Genomic DNA, 24,316 nt, shown 5'->3' on the forward strand with positions numbered 1-24,316 from the left:
CCTCAGACCTTTAACTCCAAGTCTATTTTTTTTCTAATTCACCATGCTTTTAGGCTCTACCAAATAATGTCACTTCTCCTCCTCCACTCTAGGTGAGAAAGCCCCAGAAAGACCACCATGCTTCCCACCAACTGATTGACCAGCACACGGTGGGTGGTCACATGATAGCATAAAGGGGAAGAAATCCCAAGGCAAGTAGACCACTATTGAGTCAAGTAGGTCCTGTCTAGAGATATGCATTAAGAAACCCCTGTAGATAATCCCTTAATTAGATGTTTGCCCTCATCAGAGAAAAGTCATCCATTTACCTCCTTAATTTTCCTAATTAGCTCTGGTGCCCAAGATTCCATTTTCTTCCTTTTATAAAAAAACAAATAAATCAGAAAAAGCCATTTGCGCCTTCTATCCTTGTGGCCAAACCAAAGCAAAACAAAAACAAAAAAGATCCAAATCACCTAATCACACACATTTCGTTCTCTAGACATGTCCTCTTTTTCCAATCAGGAAAAGGTTAATTTGGCACTCATCCTTGTATAGTTGTTCAGTTTATCCCTCAGACTTCTTCCCTGCTGCTACTACATTTATATTCAAAGAGGTTTTCTGTGTCAGATCAGGACCCCACCCCCAAGTTTATTCTAGATGCTTTAGTTTTTTGCATCTTTCTTAATGAGGCCAGATTCCTCCTTTTTTTTATAAGTGTGATTCAGAACGCTTAAAACCTATTTGAACAAATAGATTTTTTTTATTTAAAAGAAGTTATATCATAATGCTTTTCCTTTATAAAGCTCAAAACCGGTATAGGGAGATTTGTGGATGACATAATGGAAGATCATGGCTTCGGGGATCCCTCACTTATATCTTTTATTTGTTTTTTTTTTTTTTAAGATTTTGCAAGGCAATGGGGTTAAGTGGCTTGCCCAAGGCCACACGGCTAGGTAATTATTAAGTGTCTGAGGCCGGATTTGAACTCAGGTATTCCTGACTCCAAGGCCAGTGCTCTATTCACTGCGCCACCTAGCCACCCCACCTTTATCTTTTAGATATTAATAAGAGAGGATAACTAGACCTTTCCTGAAAACCACTTTCTCTGTCCCACATGTTAGAAGCAGAGATGGGCTGGAGCACAAATGGGAACCTTAGGTCATCTTGGGCAAAGTGTTCCACTTGGAGTCAGAAGGGGTACTTGGAAATCATGGTGATACAATACATAGAATAGAAGGGTTGATGTCAGAAGGCCTGGGTTCAAATTCTGCTCCACTACTTCCTATGTGATCTGGGGTACATTGTTTCAACTCACTTTCCTCATCTATGAAGTGGGACAGAGTGGCCTAAAGGTCACTCTAAACACTAGATCCTAGGCTTGAGTTTTTCCATCTCCACTCCGATGTGATATAGGAGCCTTTTTCAGTCATAGGTTCATCTGTAAAACAGGAATCTTATTTCTTGCCTTGATTACTCAGTTTACTGTGAATAAAAATGAGGCAAGAGAAGCAAAAGACTTTGGAACGATAAAGTAAATGTTAGCAATGACTATTATGTTAAATGTCAAGTGATAATAATTATACTTTACTTTTACCTTCATATATTGCACAGTCTATTCCTGGACAGATTTCAAGTTAATCTATTCATTGCTTTTTCTGAGTCTTTGTCTCCTTTCTAGACTTTCTGTTTCTGAACACTTCTAGAATCATGAAAAAGTCATTCAGAAATTGGGAGAGGGAAGGGGAACAGGTCAGGGTCATTAGGAACCTTAAGAACCCTTTGGACTGACTCAGAGCAGAAAGCCCCTTACTCTCACTCCTATGTCTTTGTTGGGTCCCCAGAGTCATTGTCAGAGAGATTAAGAACCAAGGGTTTCGAAAGATGAGACCATATTACATTGAGCCCCATTTAGGACCAACTGTCTGCAAAACTGGGAAGTTAGGAATGTTTGTTTTTACTGCCTTTCCATTTACCTTTTCAGTGTCCTTCCCTCCAAGTGATTCCTCTCCCAACTTAATGCTCCCAGTGATCTAGCCTATGTCCCAGTCTTTGTTCCCATTCCCTCATTATATCTCCTCTCTCTCAATTCCTCATAATGTTACAGGCAACATCTTAATGTATTACCATTGCTAAAAATACCTGCATAGTTAATTTTTGGAGTCTAAAAAGGGTTCTGAATAATTGAAACCTCTAATGGTAGAATATATACATATATATATATATATATATATATATATATATATATATATATATATATTTGGGTTCTCTAAATATAAATATGGCTAGCTCAAGGATGGCATGGATAGGTACATGATCCTTTTCTCTTCAAAGGAACCTGATTTCTAGGGGGCGGCTAGGTGGCAGCTAGGTGGCGCAGTGGATAAAGCACCGGCCTTGGAGTCAGGAGTACCTGGGTTCAAATCCAGTCTCAGACACTTAATAATTGCCTAGCTGTGTGGCCTTGGGCAAGCCACTTAACTCCATTGCCTTGCAAAAAAAAAAACCCAAAAAAGAAAAAAAAGGAAACTGATTTCTGCCTGTGGGGTGGAGTGAAGGAAAAGACCATGGCTAAGTATTAGCTCTTTCTCTCACCTAGCTCCCAGAGATCTAGAATTATATCAACCACACTCTCTGGAGGCATAAGAGGAATACAAGGGGGCTGGTCTAACTCTACTCTACTCTGGATGCACTGCCTGGATTCATCATTGTATTTATAGTCAGAAGAACTGAATAAATTATGGAATCTTTCTAGAACTCTGTGTCATCACCTGGACAGAGAGAGAGAGAGAGAGAGAGAGAGAGAGAGAGAGAGAGAGAGAGAGAGATTGATCTTTAAGCTCCTCCCCAACTCTAAGTTCTCTAAGATTTCTTCTAATCTATCATCTAGATATAATCTAAAATCTATGAGGGTCCTTATGGTCACATCTAATCTATCTTATTCTAACATGTCTAAGGAATATTCTCAATGCAGCCTGGATCAAGGTGATGGGGAATGAGAAAGAGCTACTTGTTGCCAAGGAAATGTAAAAGCCTAGTGCCAACAGGCAGAAATGAGGATTAATTCTGAATATTAACTGTACTGAGCAAGGATGTGGCTTCTGAAAATATTTGTTCTAGGAGGTTAATTTTAATGGAAAAAATTTCAGAAATCTGAGACTTAAACAGATCAGAGGAACAAGGAGACAACAAGAAATTTGGCATTGTGGACTAAGTCAAAAAGACTAGGGTTATAATCTTACCTCTGAGACTTACTAATATATAATGATGGGTAAATGATAACCCTTCTGAGCCTCAGTTTCCTCTTCTATTAATAAATGAGTTAGGGAAAGATCTCTGAGGCCCCCCTCTAGCTCTGAACTTAAGATCCTATCAAATAGTCCCCATACCTTATGGGTCAAATCATAAATGAAACTTAACTCTATAGAACAAAAAGTCTTACAAAGAATGGCACCATACTCCAAGTCAAAAGCCCTGGGCTCAACCACTATTTCTTTCACTTACTAGCTATGTGATCTTGAACAAGTCAGAACTTTTCTGGCCCTCCATTTCTTCATGTATATAGTGGAGATATTAATCATTCTACTATCTATCCCAAAAGATTATTGTAAAAAGAAATGCTTTGTAAACTGTGAAGTGAGTCATTGTAAATGAGAGCTGTTATCACCATCATTCATCACAGAATTGTAGAACTGGAAAATCTTAGAACCAGAGAATACCAGAATCTTGGAGTTAAAAGCATCCTCAGAAGGCATCTAGAGAACCTCTTCCATAATGCAGAATTTCTTTCTATAGAATCTCTTTCCCTTGTGAAAAAACACCCATTTTCCTTCTAAAGAAGTAAAAAGAAACACCAGGGAATAATTGTTCAAGTCAAGTCAAATAAACAAACATTTATTAAAAGTTTACTATGTGCACCATGCTAAGCACCAAAAATACAAAGAAACACAGAAGAGTCTCAGCTCTCAAGACACTTACAGGGAGACAATATGAAAACAACTATGTACAAACAAGATATGAATGGGATAAATTAGAGATAATCTCAAAGGGAAAGACTAGCACTAATGGGGTATAGGAAAGGTTTTTTTCAGAAGGGGGATTTTAGCTGAGATTTGATGGAGATGAGGAAAGCCAGGAGGCAAAGACAAGAAGGAAGATAATTTCAGGAATGGGAAACAGGAAAAAAATGTATGGAGGTGGGAAATAAAGTGTCTTGTTCAGTGAAGAGCAAAGGGGCCAGTATCATGGGATCGTAGAGTATATGCAAGACATTATATTAACTGAGAACTGCCCTGAAGTCCTAATGTGTATCTATTGAAACCTGGTGTTAAAGGCATAGATGGCATATTTAACAAATTTGCGGATAACACAAAACTGGAAGAAATAGCAAATACACTAGAAGACAATATAGTACAGTATGAAGAGCCATAACTAAGAATCAGAAGACTTGAGTTCATATCTTACCTCTGACATTCACTATATGTGTAACTTTAGGCATCAACCTTCCTTGGTTCTCAGTTCCTTTATGGGCTGATGAAGAGCTCTGACTTATGAAAATCAGTTGATGAAACTAGGCATGTTTAACATGGAGAAAAAAAGATGCAGAAGAAATATGTTAGTGAGTTTAGATATTTGAAGGATTACAATTGATTGACATCATGAAATAATGGATAGAGCACTGGATTTCAGGAAGTCATGATTTCGAATCCCATCCAAGACACTAAATAGTTGTATGATTCTGCTCAAGCCATTTAACCTGACTTCCTCATCTATAAAATGAGATAATTGAACTTGATGACTTCTAAGATCCTTTTCAGCCTGGAGTGCATGAGGAATTATTCTTGCTCTGATTGGCACCAGGGAGGAGAATCAAGACCAATGTATAGTAGTTACAAAAAAATTTTAGTCTTAATGTCAGGAAAAAAAACTTCCTCACAATTAGAACTACTCCAAAAATGGGAAGTCTCCAAGCAAAGGATGAACCACTATTTGTTTTTTTTTTGTTTTTTGTTTTAGGTTTTTGCAAGGCAAAAGGGGTTAAGTGGCTTGCCCAAGGCCACACAGCTAGGTAATTATTAAGTGTCTGAGACCGGATTTGAACCCAGGTACTCCTGACTCCAGGGCTGGTGCTTTATCCACTACACCACCTAGCCATCCCTGAACCACTATTTGTGAGGTGTGTTGTAGAGGGTAATTTTCTTCAGGTATGGGTCAGACTAGATAACCACCCGAGGTTCCACTCAATGCTGAAATTCTGATTCTGAATTTCTTTCTTTAGGATTCAGGGTGGGGGAAGATGGGCATATAATTCCTTTAATATTTTAGTATTTAGCACTGAAAAGAATATGAGACATTATCTTGCTCATTCTATAGATGGAAAGATAGATGTAGAACTGGAAAATCTTAGAAGCAGAGATTCCCAGAATCTTGGAGTTAAAAGCATCCTCAGAAGGCATCTAGAGAACCTCTTCCATAATGCAGAATTTCTTTCTATAGAATCTCTTTCCCTTGTGAAAAAACACCCGTTTTCCTTCTAAAGAAGTAAAAAGAAACACCAGAGAATAGTTGTCCAAGTCAAGTAAAATAAACACGAATTTATTAAAAGCTTGGATGGATGGATGAATGGATGGATAGATGGATGGATGGATGGACAGACGGGTGGATGTGTGGATGGATGAATACATGAATGAATGAAAAAGTATTTTAAAGCACCAATCTATGTGTCCAACACTGTTCTAGACTCTAGTATCCAAATATAAAAATTCCTGCCCTTGCAGATCTTAGATTATAATAGTGAGACACAACATACAAAGGGCAGTGGTGGTCAAAGTTTAGTCTAAGCATTCATGAGGCATGTTGGTTGGAAGCACAGGGAAGTCAATTGTTATACACTTTCCAGAAACAATAGTAGTATTGATTTGATTGTTGTACACAGAGGAAAAGGAAGAACACTGGCATTGTATTGGATGATAGAACTGTGAAGATTAAAAAAAAAAACTAAAGCCCTGAGAAAAGAGATTTGTACAAGATCGAAGAAGTGGGTTGGAACTTGCACCCAGGTCCTCTGCCTCAACATTTACTGTTTTTTTCTATTGTTAGAATGACCAGTTTAAAGTCTATGATCCCTTCTTGCTTGGAGGGATGGGTATGACCAAGAGGAGCTTACTCATGCTTTTTCCTTCAATAAGAATTCTGAGAAGCATTGAGAAGACTAATGTGAATGGGCATAGAATGAGTTAAACAAAATCAAGAAAACAATATATTCAGTGACTACAATGTAAACAGAAAGAACAAAAAATGCCACAAAACTATGCCACACTATGTAAATGTAATGATTAAGGAGTTTGGCTCTGGAGAAAACATGAGAAAGTGTATCTCTTATTTTTTTTTTGGAGGTGGGAAACCATGGAATATTGCAAAGTCAGACTTGATTGATATGTTGGTTGGGTTTTGATGAACTACTTTTATAAAAAAAATTGTTACATGAGATGTCTCATAGTATAGCAAAAAGTATAGAGATAAATATTTGTGTGTATATGTATAGACATAGAAATGAATTTGATTTGAAAACAAAGAAAAATCATTAGAAAGAAAACATTTTGGGGCAGCTAGGTGGTGTAGTGGATAAAGCACCGGCCCTGGAGTCAGGAGTACCTGGGTTCAAATCCAGTCTCAGACACTTAATAATTACCTAGCTGTGTGGCCTTAGGCAAGCCACTTAACCCTGTTTGCCTTGCAAAAACCTAAAAAAAAAAAAGAAAGAAAGAAAACATTTTAAAAAGAAAAGTTCAAGGTGTTCTCTGACCCATAAGAAACATTAGATTTGGGAAAGTTTTTAGAAAGCGTCCCAGGAAGTGTGGCTGCCAATCCCCTTTGCCTGTTCTCTTTGCTGAAAAGGTTCCAAGAGAGAGCTGTTTGGACTGTGAGGCATCAGAGAGATTTCATGAAGATGACTGGACTTGAATGGGATCCATAAGGATTTCAAAGACAGAAAAAAGATATATTTGCTAACTGATTTCAACTTCAATCCTCTATATGCCATTCAAGGTCCTCCAACTAAGAATGGTAGATTTTGAGTCAAACTTCAAGGTTTAGGTTCCAGTTTTGCTGGTAGAGATGGGAGGGTCATCTGAATTCTAATTAGTAGGGGAAAAGGACAAAAGTGGTAGAAGGTTGTGTCAAGTGTCTGGTAACTGAATCTCTGCTTCAATTCAAAAGCAACAATTCAACATAGAACTATTGCAAGAAAGACACTAGGCTGGTCCCTGTCTTAGGGTGATAAGGATACAAAAATAAAACAGTAAAGTCCCTGAACTTGAGAAGCTTACATTCTAAAAGGAATGGATAGGTAAATATAATAATGAACAAAATGAATAAATGCAGTATAGTTTTATGACAGAGACAGAACTCATCAAAGGATCATAAAGGAGGCAGCCTTGAAGGAGACCAAGACCTCCACGATGTGGAGGTAAGGAAAAACAGTATTCTAGGTATAAGGCTTAGATTGCAAAAAGACAGACTAGAGAAAGAATGACAAATTCAAGGATTAGCCAGGAAGTTAGCTTGATTGGATCACTGAGTTCATATGAAAGAGGTGAGCCAGATTGTAGAAGGCATTTAATTCCAGGTTGAGGAGTTTGTATTTTATCCTGAGGAAACAGGAAATCATCTAACGTACTTGGACAGGTGGTCAGACCTGTTTCTCAGAAATATAAATTTAATAGTTGTATAGAGGGTGGATTAGAAAGGAAAATGCCTGGAAGCTGAGAGATTAATTAGGAAGACAGTTCACTAATCCAGTGGAGAGGTTATTAGAGCATGAACTGGGGTAGTGGCTATAAATGGAGAGAAGGGGATAGATGGTGCGGGAGATGTTGTGAAAGTAGAATCAATAATGAATTGAATCTGGAAAGTGAAGGAAAGGGAAAAGTCTTGAATGTTCTAGGTTTGAGAATTTGGTTCACTGGAAGCATGGTCTGACCAAAACACACAGAGAGAAAACTAGAGAGAGACTGAGAGAGAAACAGAGGAGAGAGGGAGAGAGAGAGAGAGAGAGAGAGAGAGAGAGAGAGAGAGAGAGAGAGAGAGAGAGAGAGAATGTGGTGGAATTGGATTTGTTAAGGAGAAGAGATAATGAGTGATGATGCAGAGAGTTTTAAGGCATAGAACAGAAGAGAAGAGGGAGCACATAGTCAGCATATGGCTTCTGTTTTCTCAGTAAAGTAGATGGGCTTTTGCTGAAAGAGAGATGGAAGGAAATGATATAGCAGGCTTGAAAAGAGAGGGTTTGGAACAGCTGCTATGAAGAGTGTGATAGTCAATCAGGGACAGATAAAAGGATTGATGTGCAGCAGGGAAGGTCTAGTTGAGATTAGATAGCATAAATTTGTAGTGGACAGAGGCTGTGTGACTTTTGACAACTGCAATTTGCATCACTTGAGTAGCAGCACAGAAGGTGGGTGGTGGTGGGCAAAATAGAGATGAAATTTTGCAAGGTATAAGCTTCAATAGAACCAGAGAGCAAGGGCTCCAAGAATAGAGGACAGTCTGTAATTGATATTACAGGGAGCAGATATTAGAGATGGTGTCTGCAGCCTGCTCAGCAGAAAGAGTAGAGCGGGGCAGGAAGGAGAACAAAGAGACCAGTAATTAGATCTTCACTTCAATTGAGAAGTCACATAGCCCCCACTGTGCATTAGGCAATGTGAAGATCCCTTCAAATGACTGTCCTAGGGTAGTGGTGATATAAGTGGAGAGAAAGGGGTGGATCATGTGGAGGGAGGGTCTATAAGATTTGGCAACAGATTGGATAGAAATGAGTGACAGGGAAGAGGTAAAGATAACAGCTATGTTGGATCTATGGGCCAAGAATACCAAGGGAATAGATCTGAGCATGGGTGACAGATTGCTAGAATGGGAAGAGTTGGAGATGCTGGAGATCATAGTGACTAGAAAGAACAGATTTATGAATGGTATAAAATTATAAAGAGCAAGTTTGAGCCCTATGAAGAAATATGAGAAGATACTTCCCCTTACTCATTTGCAAAGGTCAGGATCCATGGTATTAGAGTATATATAATGCCAGATACTACTTTTACTGATTTTTTTCCTTTTATTTCTTTTTCTTTTTGAAAAAAAATATTTGCTATAAAACATGGCACTCTGGAGGGAGAGAGGGAAGGAGACAGGGAGAAATCAAGGTGATGCAAAAACAAAATCCATTCTAAAATTCCTCCCCCTGATCCTAACTTCCTGACTTTTAGTTTTTCCTCCTGCCTTCCTCTTTTTAAACTTGTCCTTAGGATTAGGAAGTTAGGATCAGGGGGAAGAATTTTAGAATTAACCATCATCAAAGTGACTCAGTTATGTGTGATGGTGAAATCTAAGATCCCTGTGTGGAGATTTTTGTGTAAAGGCTGAGTTGTAGTGAATAAGTTTTGGGCCATAGTGTTCTAAGGAACATCAATATATGTATAAAAAGTCCCCAATATGAGAATTGAGGGGTTGAAGTGAATCGAATGCTTATAAACCAGTTGTAAAAGTTCTTGAAAAAGGAAAGAGAGAGACTTGAAAGTTGATTACAGGGGGAAAAAATGGATCCAGACCAAGTGATAGAAACTGATGGAATGAACTGCAAAAGAGGACCAAAGAGAATGGCTTCCCCAGGAAGGGGTCAGGAAGCAAGCAGAAGAGAAAAACCTCGGGAAATGAGCAGCTCATGAAGAAGAGGGTGCCTGAGATTAGGGTCTAGAGAGGTGGACCACAGCTTTGATTGTAGTGAAGAGAGATTCCTGGCTAGGGAGAGAGTCGCCGAATGAGGGATGCTTAAAATGAAAAAAAAAAAAATCTTTGCCTCAAGTCTTAAGAATCGGATCAAGAAAGCATTAAAGTAAAACTGAAAGAGGAGACAGAAACTGCTGGAGCCAGACACCATGGAGAACAGTAGGGAGAAAGAATAGCAAGCAAGAAGGCCAGGAAATTCTCTAAGAGCAGAAGCAGTGATAAAAGTGCAGGGCCTCTGCACTCTCTGTCTCTCTCTCTGTCTCTTTCTCTGTCTGTCTCTGTCTGTCTGTCTGTCTCTCTCTCTGTCTCTGTCTCTCTCTTTGTATGTCTCTCTCTCTCTCTGTATGTCTCTCTCCTCTTTCTTTGCTTCTCTCCTGTTTCTCTTTTCTCTCTCCCTCCCTCTCTTTTTCTCTTCTTTCTTGCTGCCTTTCCCTCCCCTTTCTCTCTCTCCACTCTTTATAGACACATATGTAAACTTTATGTTTCTATATGTGCTGTGTGTTGTGTTCGTGTAGTTTCTGTGTATCCAAATGGCTTTGTCTAGATGTGGTTCCAGGGAGGTGTGAGTAGATATATCTCCAGAATTCTCCTTCACCTACTCTTCTCCAAGAGCTGTTTTAATTTCTGCCAAGAGGAGAACAGGAGTTTGGGGTCACAAGACTGGATACAGTGGTCTCCTCAGAGAGGAAGCATGGGGCTAAGGAGAAATTCCCTGAACTTCCTAATGTGGTCATGGGAGAACAAGAACATGTTGACCAGCTTTTTCTCTGTTTCTTTTTCTCTGTCCAAGGGCCTCTTCATGAAGCCAGAAGCCAGAAAACTACGATATCTCTTCTGGCAAGCTCTCCCCAACTCTACTCCTTATGTCAGCCTAGATCATAGAATACTCATTCTCCACTGATGAGGAAGGTTTTTGCAAATAGGCTTGAGTTCCAGTTTATATGTTAATGTGAAAAGAATGAGAAGCAAGGGGAAGCTAGGTGGCACAGTGGATAGAGCACCAGCCCTGGAGTCAGGAGTCCCTGAGTTCAAATCCGGCCTCAGACACTTAATAATTGCCTAGCTGTGTGGCCTTGGGCAAGTCACTTAATCCCATTGCCTTGCAAAAAAAAGAATGAGAAGCGAATAAGCCATTAGTGAGAGATCTACTAAATCTTGGAACTAGGAATCTAAGGCAAGGATAGAGAGATGGAGAAAGAATTTATCAAGTGCATACTAAGTTCTAGATACTAAGACAGGTACTTGAATAAAAGTCTGCTTATATTCTAATGAGGGTATTCTGTACAAAAAAGAGAACTCAAAAGGGCTGTGGTAGTCTGGAAGCTAGGGGAGACTGGTTCCAAGGTGAAAGCTTGCCTAACAGAACTCAGTGGTTCCAGTCACAGAAGCCAAAGTTAGTGTAGAGAGGAGATAGGGATGATGCCTGGGTGGAAGCAACTGGTTTGGAGCTGATAGTAGGGAAGTGAAATGGAATCCTGGTTCATGAACATAAAGCAAAAGCTTGTTTATCATTGTACAAAGTGATCCAGGGGTGAAATCCAAGGCAATTAATTTGGGCACAAAGGTGGGATAGGATTTATGACTGAAATCACTATGGAGAGGTCTACCTTATTCAAAATGATTAATAATAACAATAACCAGAATTTATAGAACAAAGCACCTCATGTATGTTTTCTCATTTGACCCTGAGAGGTAGGCGCGATTAATATCCTTGTTTTACAGATTAACAATTTGAGGTTAGGAGAGGTTAAGTAACTTATCCAGGAACATGCAGCTAGAGGATGTCAGATTGAATGTGAACCCAGGTCTCCCTGACTCCATGTTCAGCATTATCCATCGTGCCATCTAGCTGACTATATAAAAGTAGTAAAGTGATGTTATATATTAAGATGGTACACTTTTGTGAGTAATTCAGAAAGCAGATATAGGGATATCTGATGAAGAGCACCAATGAAGTCTTTCCTTCTGGCATTGATGTCTTTTTTATACAAAATATAAATGCTTTCATGGGTTCCAGTAATAGGCTTTGGTTTTGGCATTGATGTTTTCTTATATAAGATGCCAGTCTTTATTTGCTCAGATGAGTTTCCTATTTTGATTTTGATGATGACTTCTTGGGGTTTTTTTGTTTGTTTGTTTTTTTGCAAGGCAGTGGGGTTAAGTGTTTGCCCAAGGTCACACAGCTAATTATTAAGTGTCTGAGGTCAAATTTGAATTCAGGTCCTCCTGACTCCAGGGCTGGTGCTCTATCCACTGCACTACCTAGATACCCCCATGACTTCTTGATAAGGTAGGAATTCATCTTGTCATTGTTTGGGTGACTCCATTAAAACCATATTGAGGATGAATAATTCACAATTAAGACATACACATTGGCTTTGACCAAGAAAGAGTTTTTAAAGAGAATCGAGAGAAGAGCTGGGAGGTAGACCCAAAGAAATGGGTTGGACACACATAGACTCAGTTTCCTGGAAGGAAGCTTCCACAGCTAGGTGACGTCCCCCCCCCCCCCGGGAAACTGTCATCCAAGGAAATTTTATGTATGTTCCTATGGAAATCATATGCTCCTGGAAATTATAAATAGTGAAAGAATTTCTGGACCAAACAATAGCTGGAGTTAAGAAAGTGCAAGGGAAAGTGCTGTGGTGTAGAGGAGCCCACATCTTATTCTTCATTGAGATTCCAAGGTAAGTGGTTTGTGTTGATCTGTTTGAAGGGATTGACTCTCAACCAGAGAGTACTTTCTCCTTGTGGAGGATCCTAAATTTACTACCTTATTGATCTGGGAGATACATCAGTCCTTAGGGGAGATGGAATCAGCTGGGGAGTAGGGTGTTTGAACCTCTAAAACTCCAACTGTATTCTTCTTTGGAGAATCTTTAATTCTAGGATTGCACTATTAGTTGGCAGGACTATATAGGTTTCTGGGAGGTGGGATTCACTGAGAAGGAAGAAGCTTTAATTTGCTTGTTTGTTGGTTTAAATAAAATCCATCCAATATTTGGTATTTTATTAAAATGAAGGTTTTTATGGAAGCTAAGGCTTTTTGTGCCTTTTTGTTTTGGAAAATTAGAAATTTGGTTGTTTGGAGAACTAGATATTCTGTTGTTCCAACTTCTATTGTTCTTAAGGGAAGGAAAACCACACAGAGTTCTGGGTCTAAAGAGACTCCCTTAATGAGAATTCCCCCAAGATTGAACCTCAGTTGATGTATATCCAGATATATGTCCAAATATTCAATAGTCCTTTTTCCTTTTTATCTTGAAGGATTTCTTCCATTCTTCTATGCAATATTTTGTCCTTTTTCTTTACTCTTTAGGAAAAAAAAAGATTAACTTGCACTTTGTACATATTTGAGTACTTGGCAGAACCACAAATATAATACCTGGTGTCAGGTTACTTACTGCAATATTCTTTTTGCCTGTTGTATTTGTCTAAGTTGATATTCACAGAACTTTGTCATCTTTTTAGAATCTCTATCTGTTGCTGTTGTTCAATTGCTTCAGGCATATCTGTCTCCTCATGACCCCAGTTGAGATTTTCTTGGCTAAGATGCTGGAGTCCTTTGCCACTTTCTTCTCCAGCTCATTTTATAGATGAGGAAACTGAAGCAAATAGGGTTAAGTGTTGCCCAGGGTCCCGTGGCTAGTAAGTGTCTGACATTGATTTGAACCCAGCTCTTCCTGACCTCAGGTTGGGTGCTCTACTACTGTACCACCTAGCTGCTATTGATTTGTGACTGACTGAAATGGCAAACTGTTTGTAAGCTGGAAGACCCAAATCCAATGAGGTCTATCCACTCTTGCCACTGATGTATGGTGGATACCACTATATGCTAGTTTCTCTGTCCCCATATGGAGGGTGAGGTTTCATTTATTTAATTATACAGAAGTAGGCAAGACCAACAGAATACAAGATATTAAGAGACAAGATGAAATTCAGTTATCTAATAAGATCTACCCACCTCCTTTTAACTTCCCACTGCTTCCTCTATTTCCCACAAGCTAAACTCTGCTATATCTACATGGAGATTTAGGCATAATTTACTTAGCAGTCATAAGTAGACAAAAACACAAGCCCACAAGGACTCAATGACACAATCTGCTAATCCAATGAGGTCTATACAACTCGTTCTTCTTTGTTCCTGTTCCCTGAATTCTTAATTCTACTTCCCTGTAAACTAAGTAAAAGGATACATAAAAGTTGTCTGACTTCAAGAACAAAACTATTTCTATCATCCAATAATGTCTTCCACTCCAGGAAAGGTGATAATCCCAATTGACTCATCTCCTACTTCCCTTAATGCCTGTACCAATATCACATTCAATTGCTTTCAGTCTAAATGATTCATGTGATCTCTTTGAGAACAGGATCCCTCTCTTCACCTTCTCTTGTTTCTCTCAGCATGTCTAGAGTTGGTCTGAGCATATAATAAGAGTGTTCTTTTGAGCTGGAAGGAATATTAAAGAAAAATCTAGTCCATCCTTTTCATTTTACAGATTAAGAAACTGAGGCTCAGAGGAGTTAAATGACTTTCCCAAGGTTTGCATGTGAGTAATACCAATAAGATTTGAATCTAGTCCTTTCATTCCAAATCCGGGGTTCTTTCCACTATGCCACTTGGTCAGGATTCATTAAAGATTTAGTGACTAATTGATGGGTTGATTGGTTCCCCTAATCCTGAAGAAGGCCCCCTTTCAGTAGGAGCCTCAATGTGACCATTTCATTTAACACCAATTGTCCTTGAAAGGACTTAACATATCATCACTACCCATGATCCTAAAGGTCTAGCTGGCACCTGATCAGCTGATCATTACTAATACACCCTACAAACACTTTTTTATCCCCCAAGCGCTACCACATTGTAAGCCAGAACTTAATAGAAAACTAAGCCAAACTTCTTAGTGAAAGAGGAAAATGTCAACTGAGGTATTGTATTCTAAGTTTTCAAGGCCTTACTCATCCCTAAGAGAAAAGTATAAGGAAAAGTTATATCTGAGGTTAGTACTAGCTCATCCTTGCAATAATCATGGTGGGTTAAGAGAAAAAGTTAGGGTAACTTGGCTATGTGCCTTCAGGGTTTTCCTTTCTTTCTCCCAGTTATTATAGGCATTATAAATTGTCACCATGGCTGCCATACTTCAGCGAAGGCAATTTGCTGCTTATATGGCATGACTAGGAGCATCTTGCGTGGCCCTATTTGAGATCCTATTTGAGATCCAAGAACTAGAGTTCATGTAATTAGGGATCTGAGTCAGGATGATCTCAGATGCAGAAAGAACCTTCTGATCCTTTGCAACTGAATTTAATGCCTCATTATTGGGAAAGGGTGCCCAGACATAGGGGTCTTCATGATGTATCACAACTCCTTGGGATGCTTATTCAAAGGCAGCCAAGGAAGTTTCTAGCAGCTCCTGCACTCTGAACAAGAAAATTTTTCTACAGGATAGCCTTGTTTTTTCTTTCCATTTTCTAGCCATGATTCAGAGTTTCAAGAGACATCAAAGTTCACCTCCCCCCAAATTCTTCATTTTACAGATGAGAAAACTGAGCCTCAGAGAGATAGAACGACTTACTTGAGGTTACATAGAATCTATCACAGATTTTCACCTGATCACTAGGTTTATCAGAGTGGTTTTAACAAGGTGAAGGGCAAGAGCTCCAGTTTCTGCTCCCCATGCCAGTCTGATGCACCAAAATCAATTCAATTGACATCAGCTCAGCTTTAATGTGGAATTAAAGAGCTGCCAGGTTCCCCCCATGGGGCTTTTACAGTTCAAGTTTTATGAATTCATTAAAATGCACATGCAAACTTTTAAGGAAATAGCATTACCCTGTAATAAGAGCTACAAATTGACACTATTCCTCTGAGAGCCTGATGGTAATTCGAGCTGCCGAGTTGGCAAAATTGTTTTCCATCACTTTGCATCTATTAGCAAAGAGAAGAGCATTTTCTGGGGTTGTTGTTCTCTTGGCTTTGCTGTTGGGCAGGACTTCTGGAAGAGAGAAAGAGCATCAAACAATCTAGTTTCTGGACTCTGACCTGGGGTTTCCAGTCAGGAATCAATGTGATGGGAGTAGGGGACAGTAGGAGAACGGGGGATGGGAAGGAGAGAAGTTATTTCTTCTCAATTCCTCAGAAGAGAGAAAAGTAGAATATTTTATCCTATGTTATGCAGGGGAAGAGCATTGACTTTTGAGTCTGAAAGCTAGGGTTCAGATATTGACTCTGATATTTTCTACCCTTGTAACCTTATTAAGCTAATTCCTCTTTCCAAGTCTCAGTTTCTTCATTTGTAAAATTGGACTTTGCAGAATTGGACTTAAGAACCTTTAAAGTTCCCTTCCAACTCTAAAGCTATTATCCTATGACAAATTGAAAGGGTTTGGACCCCAAAGTACCTTCAAGCTCTAATTTCAAGTTTATTCTTGCATTGTTCAAAAATCAAGGAAAGGCAGGGTATAATCACTATAATTTCTGTTATTCACTGAAACAGGTAGATCACTTGAAATCAGGAATTCTGAACTGCAGCAGGCACTTAGGCACCCTTATTAAGCCTGGCACCAATCTGAAGAGCCCTTGAGGACAAAGGTTGCCCAAAGAGGGACAAATAAACTTAAGCCTACCTGTCAGGTCAGGTCAAAGCTGTTTTGCCACTTCTAGTCTATATAAGATAGGAAGAAGGAGAAAGAGAAGAAAGAAGAAAGAGAGGAAGGAGGAGGAGGAGAAGAAGAAGGCAGAGAAAGAAGAAAGAAGAGAGAGAGAAGGAGGAGGAAGAGGAGGAGGAGGAAGAAATAGTACAGAAGTACCACCTTTGGGATATGAGTTTGGTCACAGGTTCATCCTTAAAGTTAAGTACCCACAAAGGTCTTTAGTCTTTGGATCATAGGATTTAGAGTTCAAAATGGGTCTGAGAATGAACATAATTCAATATTTTTTTAGGCTTTTGTAAGGCAAATGGGGTTAAGTGGCTTGCCCAAGGCCACACAGCTAGGTAGGTAATTATTAAGTGTCTGAGACCATATTTGCACCCAGGTACTCCTGATAAAAGCCGGTGCTTTTATCCACTGCGCCACCTAGCTGCCCCAATATTTTTATTCTTACAAAAGAGAAAACTGAGACCTAGAAAGGGGAAATATGTTCCCTAAGTCTCACAGTAAGAAAGCAGCTGAACTTAGGATTTGAGTCAAGGTCTTCCAGCATTAGCAACACTGAACTAACATCATACTTCTATCCATCTCCAAGACCTTCTCTGTGAGAATTTATGGTCAATTCTAATTCTCAACTTTCCCCCCCATGATTCTGTGGCCAAGGGCATTAGTATTTGGCAGTCTACCCCTTCTTGCTGGTTTGACCTCTTTGTTTCCTAGTAATGGTCCTACTCCATAGACCCTGATTTTAAATGTTCCCTATGTGGAGTTGGGAACCATCTTCTCCCACCTATCTGCAGATACCTCAAACCAGGATTTAGTAATCTTAATTAAAATATATATCTACATATATTGATGTGTATATAATATATATATATATATTATATACACATACATTGAAAACTAAGAGGACCATAGACTTAAACCAGACTACTACTGTTCAAGAGGTCAAAGACAGAGACAAGTTTCCCAAATCCTTACTTAGATCATAAGATTTAAAAGCTAGAAGAGGCTTCAACAGTAGTTAAATAGAGCCTCTTTATTGAGGAGGTACTTAAGATTTGGAGAGATGATTTGCCCAAGGTCACACAGATCTGTATGTGGCTGAATTGGGATTCAAGCCTAGATTTCCCAACTCCAAATTTCCACACTGGCTACCAGGCATCCATTACTCTGTTCTTTCAAGCCTCCCCAGATGGGAATTGTTATTTTCTAAATGGAAGTTTGGCCTGCAAGCTTCTTTGACCAAACTGGCTTAGGTTTTTTGGTTTGGGTTTTTTTTTTTATCTGCCTGATTCCCATTAGTGAATCCCTTGCATCCTGGGCTTCCCACAGGACGTGATGCCCTACATAGAATGAAGCATCTTAGAGCAGGGAAGTTGAAAAGTTATTCTTTAGATTAACCCTTCCTTTTTCAATAAAGATAAAACACTAGCTCATAATTACATAGGAAATTGGTTACAATTCTTCTGACAGATGAATCTAGTCTTTTTTCCACTATCCCAGATATCCTCTCATAATGTTTTTTTCCTTATAGAATGAACACCATTACCAGTATTTCTGGGGAACTGGGAAAAGACATTAGAGTTATAGATTTAGAAGTTCTGTTTTAGACAGGTTGAATCCAAGATGTTTATGGTCCTGAGAAGACTAGTGACAATCAATGCCTCAGGTTCTTTTCTTCTCAGTCTCTTTCAACACCATCATTCATTTCTTGCTCCCTCCAAAGTTACCAGTGATCTCATAATCACCAAATCCAAAGACTTTTTGTCAATTCTCATTCTTCCTGATGATTCTGCAGCCCTTGACCTTGTCAATCACTCTCTTCTCTTTGATACTGTCTTCTTTCGGGGCAGCAAGGTAGTGCAGTGGATAGATCATTATCCTTGGAGTCAGGAGGATAGGAGTTGGAATCTGACCTCAGACACTTGATACTTACTAGCTGTGTGACCTTGGGCAAGTCACTGAACCCTGACTGCTTCACCTCCAGGGCCATCTCCAGCCATCCCAATCCATATCTGACCACTGAACACAGATGGCTTTGGAGGGGAAAGTGAAGTTGGTAACTTAGAAAAGTACCACCTTACTCAAATCCAACTCATGTGCTTGTCATGGTATCACCTCCCCTGATGTGATGGCCTTCTTTGAAAATGAAGGACAAACATCAAGACTTTCTTCTTTAAAGGTCTTTGTGATACCCCTTTTTTCTTGGTTCTTCCATCTGTTTAATTCTACTCCTTAGTTTCCTTTTCTGGATCTTCATCAATGTCATGCCTACTAATAGTGAACGTGCTCCAAGACACTGCCCTGGGTCCATTTCTCATATTCTTCTTTACTGTTCACATAGTCATTGCATCACCTCCCATAAATTCAATTACATGTCCTTGCAGATAATTCTCAGATATACTTACCAGGCCCTACCCTCTCTGCTGATCTGCCATCTCTAACTCTCTCTCTTTAAACATCTCAAACTTGGATGGCTCCATGGGTATCTAACATTTAGTATATTCAAAAGTGAACTCATTAACTTTTCACCAAAACCCTTCCTTCTTCCTAACTTCCCCATTACCATCCCAGTTACTCAGTTTTACAACCTAGGCATCATCCTAGACTCCTTACTTTCTTACCCACTGTATCCAATCTGTCGACAAATCCTGTTGATTTTATCTTTGTGGCATTTCTTATGGATGACTGCTTCTTTCCTTTGACACTAGTGCAAACCCACATAAGTTCATAGTTGTGCTATTAAAATAGTCTGCTGGTTGATCTACCTGCCTTAAATCTCTCTTCAACCTGGAGGGGTCAAATATAGGCAGTGGACAAAGGAGCTGGAATGAAGAGCATGGGGGAAGAGACTTGAAACTGGCTACCTCTAGGAGATAGGCTATGAGACTAACAATTACAAAGGAAACAGTGGTAGATTCTCTAAGAGGATAAAACCAGCTATGGCTCCCAAATCTATATTATCAACCTCTGATCTTCAGAGCCACGTTTCCAACTGCTTGTTAGATTATCTCTGCTTGCGTGGCTCCCAGATCTTTAGGTTTATCATATCCAAAACTGAATTTTTATTTCTTTCTCCTCCTGAGCCAAATGTAACTTGTGTATTACTGTTGATTGAACTATCTTACTTAATCACTTAGGGTCAATCACTCAGAGTCTTCTTCCCTCTTCTTCATTTCCTTCATCCAATCAGTTGTCAAGCCCTGTTGTCTGCTTCCATAATATTGCTCACATCTTTCTCCTCCTCCCTACTTACATATCTGCCATGTTGGTTATAAAACACATTTTCTCTTACATCTGTTCCCTCATCTTCGCTCATATACCCATCTCATCAAGTCTTATCTAGGTTATTATAATAATCTCCTAACTGGTCTCCATGTCTTCAATTTCTGCCCCCTCCTTTACAATCTGTTTGGACCACTGTTGAGAACAGTGGTTCCCTCTTGCCTCTAAGATAAAATATGCATTCTTTAATCTGGCATTTAAGGCTCTAACCCTAATCTATCTTTCCATTTTATTTCATTCTACTTCATTTAAACTCTCTACATTCTAGCTAAACTGGATTTACTAACTGTTCACCAGCTAGCTCTTCCCTGACCTTTTCTGTCTCCTTGAGTTTCAGAGAGGTGAAGCCAGAAGTCCTGTTTTGGACAAAACTGAGTTGTCTGTGGAACATCCAATTCAAAATTTCCAATAGGCAGTTGGTGATGCAGGACTGGAAGTCAGCAGAGACTGGAGTTAAATATATATTATAGATCTGGGAGTTATATGTATAAAGACAGTAATTGAACCCCCCGGGAACTAATGAGATCACCAAAAGAGAGTGAAGAGATAGAGGAGAGAAGAAGGCTCAGGACAGAGTTATAGCAGCCTCAGAGTCATAATGTCGGAATATCTTGGGCTGGATGCCTTTGAAAGCATCCTTTTCAAGGGAGAAAGAAGGGGGAAGGGAAGCAATTAACATAAATAGTGTTTGCATAGCTCCTAGATTGGGAAGCTGAGGGACTACTTTTACAGCAAACTCAACTGTAACCCATAAAAATGGATCATTAAAACATCACATTTTCAGACCGCAAAGGCCTGGTAACAGGGAGAATACCATTCATCTGAGAAGCTCCAAATGATTTTGCAGTTAATTCAGACTTGGAACCCCAAAGAGCTACATGGGACTCAGTACTTTAATTTAACCCAAATTGTGTAAAGGCATCCCTGAGTAATGTTCATAGAGAATGGGGATAGGGGATCTCCAGAAAATCCCTGCCTTGTAGGTCTTACTGATTGTTCTATATACTCCATAAGCAGGATAAGAGTAAGGCAGCAAATATGAACAAAACTCTGGAACCAACTGACACCTCCATGATGTTTATATTATGAATTATCAAAGCTGAAAGTCTGTGGTTTATTATTATATTTTTGGTTTTTAAAGGAGCTATTATGATTTCAAATAGCATATTTTAAGAGAAAGAGTATCCATGCCTCAGAGTCAGGGGTCTATTTTGCCATGTAAGAGCCATTTGACTTTTTTTTTTTTTTTAGTTTTTGCAAGGCAATGGGGTTAAGTGGCTTGCCCAAGGCCACACAGCTAGGTAATTATGAAGTATCTGAGGCCGAATTTGAACTCAGGTACTCCTGACTCCAGGGCTGGTGCTCTATCCACTGTGCCACCTAGCCACCCCCACTGCGCCACCTAACTGCCCCAGAGCCATTTGACTTTGAACAATTTTTCTTTCTCTCTGAACCTCAGTTTCTTCACTTGAAGAATTAAGAGAGTAATTTTCTAATATCCTTTTCTATGATACCAAGAAGGTGCATCTCCCCAATTTATATATATGTATGTATGTATATATATATATATATATATATATATATATATATATGATGTGACCAAAAATATGTATACAGGTAAATATGTATACAAATGTGTGATTCTACAGTGTTTATTCCATCTTCAAGCAGGATAGAAAGGGATCAGAAATTTTAAGAATGAAGTGAAAAGAACTATATTTGCAATATTATTTATAGATAATGGGGTAGATTTTTCAAACTATACTCCAGTTAAGTGGGTAGAGAAGAGTGAGCAATAAGAGAACAAAGATTGTTAGTTAAAACCTGGGCAGGAGGAGAACAAATTGGAAATAAAAAGGGAGACCTGGAATGTCCTACATTGAAAAAGAAGTGCTCAGGTGATGCCCTAAAAGGCAATCTGAATCTTGTGAGAGATTTGTGACCGGAAAACTCACAAAAAATAGTTTTGTCTTTTCACTGAGGAGAGGTGGGATCTGGATGACTTGAAGGTGAAACTAGCTTAGGGAAGGGGCTTGGAGAGTGGCAATCAGCATGGGAAGGACCACGTTTAAGGACTGAATAAAGGGAATCTTGAAGTGAGAAAATACACAAATATCTCTAAAAGAACAAGGCTGGACTCTGTAGGGTGACTTAGTACCTCTAATCTTCTGCTTGGGGTGGCTGATATTTATAATTTTTATGCAGTTTATACTCTTATACAGTTTATACAAGATTCCTCACACTGAATTAAAGTACCAGAGTTTTTGACATCCAAATGGCTTGTCCCAGGTATGATGTGGTTGGTTCCCTACATTCTTTGTAGAGGAAGAGGATGGATTTTTTTTCCCCAAAAAACTATAGGTAAGTGAATTAGACTTCAAGAGAGATGAATGAATTATTCAAAAACTATTTTGTGAACACTTAGCAAAGGAAGTGGTGATCACTACAAGTCAGCATGGGTTCATGAAGAACAATTTGTTCCTGACTAACTTCATTTTCTTTTTTGACTGGTTTCCCAGATCTGAGATGAATAGGAAGAGAAGGGGGGATGGGTTGCTTTCAGGAAATTGCAAAGGACTTTTACTGACCCTCAAGTTTCTCATTACAGCAAAAATTCACCTTTTCCAATACAAGCACCTTATCGTGTTGCCATCCAGCAGCGAGACCCAGAAAGCATTGCCTTTGAAGAACTAAAGATGAGCATCACACAGAGGGCAATGGAAAGCGGCATGGTGGAGGGGAGCTGATTGCAATATATAATTAATGAGGAACCCTGAAGGAGAATAGAAGTAAAGGATGTCATCAAAGAATTTAATAGCAGAAAGAGAAATTGGGCTAGTCATTTGACAAGAGGAAAGAATGACAGGTCCCCAAGTACTCTGTCCTATCTCTTGTAATGTTAGGAGAAAGGAAAACTTCCAGTACATTAGGTCAGTCTCCCATGGCAAACTTTTGGGAGGACATGGACGAGAGTTGCCCTAGATGGGCATGGAAAACTTGTGATCTAGGATCACTGAAAAGTACTCATCAATGAGATGCAGATCAATTTTAATACTTATTTACTCAATCAGAAGAAGATCAGTAATAGTTTATCTGGGTAATGCATCTGGGAAATTCTTTCACCAGATCCTTGAGGGCAAGATGAAGAGATGCAGACTGGATGAGAAAACTGTTAGGTGGATTTGGAAGTAGTTATAAACCCACATTTAGAGAGTGGTAATTATTGGTAACAATATGGAAAGGTGTGATATAAGTTGAAAATTTGTAATCATGCAAAACATTGCCATAATAATCATGAAAGTAAATATGTTCCCCCCCAAAAAACAGGAAAAATCAATACAAATAAAGCTAAAATAAGTAAATAATTTGCTTTCTCAATGATAGGGAGTAGGATGGGAAGAAGGATGAAAATTTATAACTCAAAGTTTTAAAAATGAATGTTAAAAACCATTTTTATATGTAATGGGGAAAAATAAAATAGAGAATAAAATTCAAAAATGTAGACTGGTGCATCCAATGAAGTGCCTCAGTATTATGTGCTTGACTCTAGAGAGAAGACAGAGACAGAAACAGAGATCCAGAAAGAGACAGAAAAAATGAAAGAAAATACACATATACAAATACATTCATACATATGTATATATAAATAAATATATGTATATATGTACCTATATATGGAGAGAGAGAGAGAGAGAGAGAGAGAGAGAGAGAGGGAGAGGGAGAGAGAGAGGGTTTTATGCATCTTTGTTCATGCTGTCTCCCCCTGCCAACCTAACCTTTTCCTCCATAATGCTCTTCCATTTCCTTCCCCTTGGTCACCAACCATGATTCATTGACTTGTGTATCCTTCAGTATTTAACTCTATGGGAAGTACCCCTGATTACATCCCTTATCTATGTATTGTATCCCCTCAGTACATCAAGACTGACATATGTAGGCAAAAATATTACAGAAGAATGTTTTATTAAAAGGAAGAAAATTGAAATCCTTGAATGACCAATCATTAGCCACATAGATGTAAATCCCCCAAATTGCTTAAAATCCAGGGCAAGAGGGCTCCTCTATCAGAATTCATGAGTGTTGCCTTTTTCATTACTCCATGTTAATAGAAGGGTTCAGGGGGAACCCTTCTTTCTGTCTCTGAATGGGGAGACCCATCTCTCTGCCTCTGTTTCTCTAACTGTATCTTGGACTATCTCTCCATGTGTCCTCTCTGTCACTGTTTTTTTTTCTTTCTCTGTCTGTTTCTGTCTTTCTCTCCCTTGTCTCTTCCATCTGCTCATCAAGAGACCCCCAGTTCCATAACACACTGCCAGACCATCCCACCAGTTCCCCCAGCAAGACAAAACTGAAATGATTCTCATCTTTTCCGAACATTTTCCCTACAGCAAGTAGTGTTCCTAGCACTCACTGTATTTCTAGTACAGTGCCACATACATAGCAGATACTCAAGGGGTATATGACTGGTGTCAAGAGAGATAGTATTAGATTATCATGGAATTCAGTTACTGCTTGACTAATTAATCCAGAGGACAGAGATAGGAGATTTCCTGAGTGATACTGAATTGAAAATGAATTGGTAAATTGATTGATTGATTACTAGGGGAGAAACAAT

The 24,316-nt window shown here is 39.0% G+C and overlaps 1 long non-coding RNA gene across 1 annotated transcript in view; it reads right to left on the bottom strand.

The window, feature by feature from the left end:
• LOC141496192 (uncharacterized) overlaps positions 1-24,316 on the bottom strand; it is a 54,824-nt gene that overhangs the window by 14,831 nt on the left and 15,677 nt on the right. The window contains exon 2 of the long non-coding RNA XR_012470974.1: positions 4,444-4,549. This is a non-coding gene — a long non-coding RNA (uncharacterized LOC141496192). The remainder of the gene's footprint in view (positions 1-4,443; positions 4,550-24,316) is intronic.

Source organism: Macrotis lagotis, chromosome 8, assembly GCF_037893015.1.
Source record: "Macrotis lagotis isolate mMagLag1 chromosome 8, bilby.v1.9.chrom.fasta, whole genome shotgun sequence".
Classification (NCBI taxonomy): Eukaryota; Metazoa; Chordata; class Mammalia; order Peramelemorphia; family Peramelidae; genus Macrotis; species Macrotis lagotis.